Source organism: Saccopteryx bilineata, chromosome 5, assembly GCF_036850765.1.
Source record: "Saccopteryx bilineata isolate mSacBil1 chromosome 5, mSacBil1_pri_phased_curated, whole genome shotgun sequence".
NCBI classification, from domain to species: Eukaryota; Metazoa; Chordata; class Mammalia; order Chiroptera; family Emballonuridae; genus Saccopteryx; species Saccopteryx bilineata.
The window spans coordinates 265,720,650-265,727,480 of record NC_089494.1 but is presented as its reverse complement, the minus strand read 5'-3'; positions in this window follow the sequence as shown (position 1 = coordinate 265,727,480).

The following is a 6,831-nucleotide window of genomic DNA, read 5'->3' as shown; positions in this document are numbered from 1 at the left end:
GGGGCACCTGCTAACACGGTCCCACTGGTTCCTTGGGAGTGTCTGAAGAAGAGTGAGTGCCCTGCTGAGCAGTTACCTGTCCAGTGGCCAGGCCACCAACAGGGCCCTTTTCATGCTCAGAGGCCCCTGCTGAACTTGGGAGTGGGGCAGTGTCCTCACCCCTTCTCCACGACAGGGGAGGTTTCGTTGGAACTGTGTTTCTCCCCAGAAATTGCTGGACAGAGACTGGGCAGCGGGTCACACACACCCCGGCCTGCCCCAGTCAGCACACACTGGGACATGAGGTGTCAGGGGCTGGGCTGCATGGAAGCCAGGTAGGATGCCCTTAGCCAAGGGCCCCATCCTCTGCTCAGCCACCAGGAGCTGCCTAGCTTGCTCTGGCAAATTCCTCTTCATCTGTGTAGCTTCTGTTGATGTGGCCAAAAGGGGGCTTAGACTAACTGGATCACATAGGACACTGGTGCTTTGGGGGAAGCAGCCCCGTGTCTCAGTTCTTGACCCTGACACACTGGGTGGTTAATTTCTGTCCCTACTGCCCCTTCAAATGTTCCTGCAAAAGCCACAGATGGTCTTCACAGCCCCCAACTAGGCCCTCCCTGGCCTGCTGTCCACCTGGGCCGCACCTCTCCTTCCGGGCTGCTCCCGGCCCTGACTGCCTGCACTCGACCCTCTGCTCTTCAGCCCAGGCCTGAGACAACGTCCCAGAGAGACCGCAGCCTGTGGGCTGTCGCCACGCTTTGCTTCGGGGGAGCACAGTGTGGCAGCACCGCCCAGGTGTCACTGTGAGAACACCCACATAGGGCGGTCCCCGGTGGCTGGCCTGGGAAGCAGCCTTGTGGTCTGTGGACAGCTGTGCATGCCCTGCGTGCCCTGAGGTTGCTGGGGCAACAGTGCAGCTGTGAGCAGGCTTCTCTGATCACCCCGTGGCACTCACCCCTCTGGCCTGGCCTTAGCTTCTTCCTTTATTAAAGTAAACGGGCACACGCTGGCAGCCACCAAGACCAGTATGGCCCCACGGGGACCTAGGGTCTTGCCCAGTCAGCGAACCCACAGGGATGTGTCAGCAGCGGAGTGGCTCAGTCAGTTCTTAAACCTCGTGGACAGGAAATGGCCATGTGGGTCCTAATGGCAGGCGGTGAGCCGGACTGGCTCTATACTGCTGGACAGCGCCCACTGGAAGAGCACTTGGTGGCTATCCCGTCATAGGGGACACTGGACACAGCCTGCTAGTGGGGTGCCCGCGCTCACCGTCTGGGTGTGGGAGGCCACCTGCAGCACATCCTCACTGGGCTGGACACTCACAGCTCAGTTAACAGTCTGTTGGCCGTCAGATCACTGGGATTTCAGTTGTAGCAAAGACTGCACACACTGAAATACACAAACCTTAAACAATTTGATGTGTTTTTATAAATGTGGACCTGTTTCCCCCAAGTCTGGCTACAGCGTTTCCGAACCCCAGAAAGTGTCACCAGACCCACGGCTGTTGGAGAGCTGGAGTCACTGCTAGAGAGATCTGGGGGTCCACGGGGCTCAGCAAGTCCCGAGTCGTGCGGTGTGGTGCCTCTGGTCCTCTGCATCGCTGCGCAGTGACCATCCCATACTAAACCACACGTTCTAGAGAGAGCTGGGCGTCGACGGGGCTCAGCGAGTCCCGAGTCGTGCGGTGTGGTGCCTCTGGTCCTCTGCATCGCTGCGCAGTGACCATCCCATACTAAACCACACGTTCACCCGGTCTCTGCATGATGGACTTCTGGTTTGTTTCCATGTTTACCTGTGATAGATGCTGGAAAAGACTTTGTGGGCGGTTTTTCATTTCTCAGGTAAGACCTGGAAGTGGAATGACTGAGCCATGGTGTTGCTGTGCGTGTAACTTCAAAGGTCTGAGTTTTTCCAGAGGGAAAGCAGTGTGTGAAGGTTTCCCTGCCGCACGCTCTGCCAACCTTGGGTGCTGCAGTTCCCGTGCAGGTGAGCACCCAGGCCGGTGCACTGGGGCCACATGGGTGGGGGGGGCAGGGGGGCGGGGGGAGGGGCTGCGTTTCCTTGACTGATGATGTCTGGCTCTGATGTGCTGATTGGTTATCCCTCTATCTGTTGAAGTCTGCCTGTTTTTTATTGGGTTGTCTACTTTTTCTTTCTTTCTTTTTTTTTTTTTTTTTGTATTTTTCCGAAGCTGGAAACGGGGAGAGACAGACAGACTCCCGCATGCGCCCGACCGGGATCCACCCGGCACGCCCACCAAGGGTGACGCTCTGCCCCTCCGGGGCATCACTCTGCTGCGACCAGAGCCACTCTAGCGCCTGGGGAGAGGCCAAGGAGCCATCCCCAGCGCCCGGGCCATCTTTGCTCCAATGGAGCCTTGGCTGTGGGAGGGGAAGAGAGAGACAGAGAGGAAGGAGGGGGTGGGGGGGTGGAGAAGCAAATGGGCGCTTCTCCTATGTATCCTGGCCGGGAATCAAACCTGGGTCCCCCGCATGCCAGGCCGACGCTCTACCGCTGAGCCAACCGGCCAGGGCCTACTTTTTCTTGATTTGAAGGAATCTGTACATATTCTGGATACAGATCTGTTAAGTGTTTTTACCCTTTGACAGTTCATTTGATGGGCAGAGGTTTCCATTTTAGTTAAGTTACAGTTTATCAAATTTTTCTTTTATGGTTAATGTTAGTTTGTGTTCTGTGAAAAACTTGCCCATCCCAATTTCTCGATGATACCCTCTTAAATCTTTTTAAAGATTTTGTTTTACCTTTGATGTTGTCTGTGACCTATTATAGGTTAACATGTGTGTGGAGGGAGAAATCAACATCATTTGTTGAGAAGATTTTTTTCCTTCCCATTGAATGATGTAGCTTCTTTGTTGAAACAAAATTCCCTGACAGTATCTCCTGGGTCTATTTCTGGATGCTCTGTTCTATGTGGCCCCGCAGGGCTGTCTTCACACCAACACCCCAGGGTTTCGGCCATTGTAGCTCTGAAGTCGGTCTTGAATGGGGGAGTATGAGTCCCTTTTGTAATACTTATTTTCTACTTTCTTGAGTTGTTTTGGCTTTTCTAGTTCCCTTGCTTTTCTACATAAATTTTACAATCAGCTTGTAAAAGTATCAAAATATGTCTTCTGGGATTTCAGTGGAGAGTACACTGGATCTGTAGATCAGTGCAGAATTGAGAAAATGCCTTTCTGTTGTTATGGCTGCCGGAAAAGACCAACCTTAATTACCTCCAGATACAGATGTGGGGGGGGGGCACAATTGAGTCCATAGCGTGGACTTAAACATCTTGACAACATTGAGTCCTCCATTCTGTGAACATGGAATATCCCTCCATGTGCTTAGAACTTTCAACACTGTCATCTACACTTGATAACTCAGTGCACATACTTGTATGTATTTTGTGAGCCCTAAGTAGGCCACAATTTTTAATGCTATCACAAACGTAATTTTAAAGTTTAACTTGACAGCTTGTTCCCATATGCTGACATACATACAGACATATAATTGATTTTTTGTGTGTCTTGATCTTGTTTCCTGTGACCTTACTGAACTCACCCATTATGTCTAGTAGCTTCTAAAGTAAATTTTAAAGCACTTTGGACCTACGGATGTGTCACTGCAGAATACTTGTTCCCGCCTCTGCCCTTTCCTCTTCTTCCACCACTGCAGCTGCTGCACCCCAGCACCTGTTGAGTGGGGTGACTGCGGACGCTATCTGGTCTGCAGTCTTCAGTGGACCACCACGTTCTGGCAGGTTTTTGGATCTGTCCTTCAAGTTGAGGATGTACACTTCTGGGTTTTTTTTTGTTTTTTGTATTTTTCTGAAGTTGGAAACGCGGAGGCAGTCAGACAGACTCCCGCATGTGCCTGACCGGGATCCACCCGGCACGCCCACCAGGGGGCGATGCCCTGCCCATCCTGGGCGTCGCTCTTTTGCGACCAGAGCCACTCTAGCGCCTGGGGCAGAGGCCACAGAGCCATCCTCAGCACCCAGGCAAAATTTGCTGCAATGGAGCCTTGGCTGCGGGAGGGGAAGAGAGACAGAGAGGAAGGAGAGGGGGAGGGGTGGAGAAGCAGATGGGTGCTTCTCCTGTGTGCCCTGGCCGGGAATCGAACCCCGGACTGCTGCACACCAGGCCGACGCTCTACCACTGAGCCAACCGGCCAGGGCCGAGGATGTACACTTCTTGTTTCATGATTTATCGTGCATGGAGGTTGAATTGTCAAATGTGTTTTTGTTTCTCTACAAACATTACCATGTTCCTTTTCCTTTATTCTGTTGAAGAATTACCTCGATTTGAATAGTCAGCCCTTGACTGACTATTCAAGGTATCACCCTTCTCCCCACCCCCACCCCCCATGGGTGCATTTTATTTTGCACGTCTCTGGATGGTTCTAGAACTTTGTAGGTGAGTTGTCTGTGACACGTAGTAATGTCACCCTAACACTGGATCTCTGCTTCTTTTTGTCTTATTGATTGATCTAGCTAGAGGCTCATCAATTTTATAGATCATTTCAAAGAACCACTGTTGGGGGTCAGGAAGGCCTCCTGCGCAGTATGAAAGGTTTTGTTTTCTTTGGGATGGGAGCCAGTGGACGGGGATGAAGGGGTCATGTGATCAAACCTTAGGCGTTAAGGGCCACTCTCTGGTGGCAGCAAGGTGAATGGGCTGGGGTTATGAGGGCAGAGGTGGGGACCCGCTTAGGGGATGGTGGCTGGGACCTGGTGGTGGCAGTGGGGTGGTGAGAGGTGCTTATGTTCTGAGTGCTTTCTGAAAGTGGGGCTGTTGGATTTCCAAGTGGACTGGATGTGGGGTGAGAGGAAGAGGCCGAGTGAATGGAGGGAGGGTCGCCCGCCCAACAGCTGGAACAAGGACAGAGGACACGTCACTCAAGTCATGCTCATAGGAGACAGAGAGCCGTGCAAAGGCCACGGCGGCACGGTGGACACAGGTGAATGCAAAGCTTTCTAGGAATCTTGATGTGAGATGAGACAGAGGCAACAGGCTGGAGAGAGAAGATGGGACAGAGAGTTTTCATCAGGATGAGGGCGTGAAACTGCCGCTGGAGAAACCGCAGGCCTGGGACAGGGCACAGGGAGACTGGCGTGGCAGGCACTACCCTGCTTCTCCTGTTTCATAACTGCTTATTGATGTGTAATTCACGTACCATAAAAGCCACCCTTTCAAAATGTACAATTCAGTGTTTTTAGCATTGTAACCAGGTTGTGCGACCACTGCCTCTCACTGCAGATCACAAAGGACCCCATGCCAATAAGCTGTCCCTCCCTCCCCCCACTTCCCCTGGGAGCCCTCTGCTGCTTCTGCATCTATGGACTTGCCTTTCTGGACATTTCACACACGCAGCCACATTGTGTGGCCTTTTGTCTGGCTTCTTTCATTTCCGGTGAAGTTTTAAGGGTAAAGGAGACACATTTTGTACTTTGCTTGTTGATGGACATTCGGGTATCCACACTTTTGGCCACTCAGAACAGTGCTGCCGTCAACCAGTACGTCCATTCTTTCCTATGTCCTTAACACTTTCATCCCATTTGGCCACCACATCAGGTCCAAGGAAGCATCCACTCTGCTTGAGCACCATGCTGAAGACACCCCAGAGAGACTCAAAACACCTGGAGGTTAAGCAGGCCTTCCTGAGAAAAGGCAGCCAAATCAGGAGGAGGGGTTTGGCTGAGACTGGTGACAGCAGGGCGCACAGCATGTGCAAAGGCCCTGAGGCCCGGTACACAGCACAAGAGGACAGAGTGGGGGCTCCATGGGAAGATGAGGCCACCTACCATGTCCTCTGAGAGGACCGCTTGGGACCTGATGGGATGTGTGCAGGGGCCCTGCTGTGAGAGCGACTCCCAGAGTCCTCCTCTGGGCTGCTGGCCTGGAAGGTAGGTTGGAGTGCATAAAGAATACCTGGGTGCACATGTCCAATGCAGCTGGACCACAGGTTTGGGCCTGGGGCTATCATTTGAGCACCCATTTCCAGACTGCACCAGGAGCAACTAACTCAAAGGGATGTTGACACCCCTCAGCCTCCCATGATGGGTGTGGGGGAGGGAGTAGGGTGCGGGGTGGGCACACAGTGGGATGCCTGCGGTCAGAAGGGCAGGTCACTGGGCGGGGGCGAAAAGCATCCTGGTAAAAGATGAGCCCAAGGAGGTTCCAAGCCAATGGGCCGGCAAGAGTGGTTCAACTGGACAGAGGTGGCTACCCGAGCTGACATGTGTTTGGAGAAAGTGTGGCTGGGCAGGAGTGCCCGTAATGACAATGCGAAGCTCGAACTCTTGGGACCGGGTCTGGGACCTGGCCATCTGCCCCTTGAGGACTGCTGGCCCTCCTCCCCAGGGGCAGCCCGCCCTGGTCGGGGCCGCGCGGTGCGGCGGCTCTGGCACTCCCCGGAGAAACGCACTAATTCCCATCCGGCCCTGCGCAGCCGACCCGTCGCCAAGGACAGGGCTAGGGTACCGCGAGCCGCCTCTTGGCGGCGTGCACACAAGTTTACACCCTTCTGGCCGGGCCAGCCGGGCGCAGGCGTACTCGCACGCATAAGCTCAAGTGGTCCCTTTAAGAACTTGGAGCGCCCTCCCGCTTCCTTTTTTTTTTGCTCGTCGCTCTCCCGGGGCGTCCCGCCCCTCCCCTGACGGGCGCGCGCCTCCGTCGCCCCACAGCCCTATGTCCCGCCCTCGCCTCCAGGGTCAGGAACAACAATTGGCTGCGAGCGGGGGGGGGGGTAAGCACGTGATTGAAGGCGGGCGCGCCGCCGGAATGGGCGGGGCTAAGGTGAGGGCGGCTGCGTCGCGCGGTAGATGCGCTCGTCGCTTCCCTGACCTTCTCC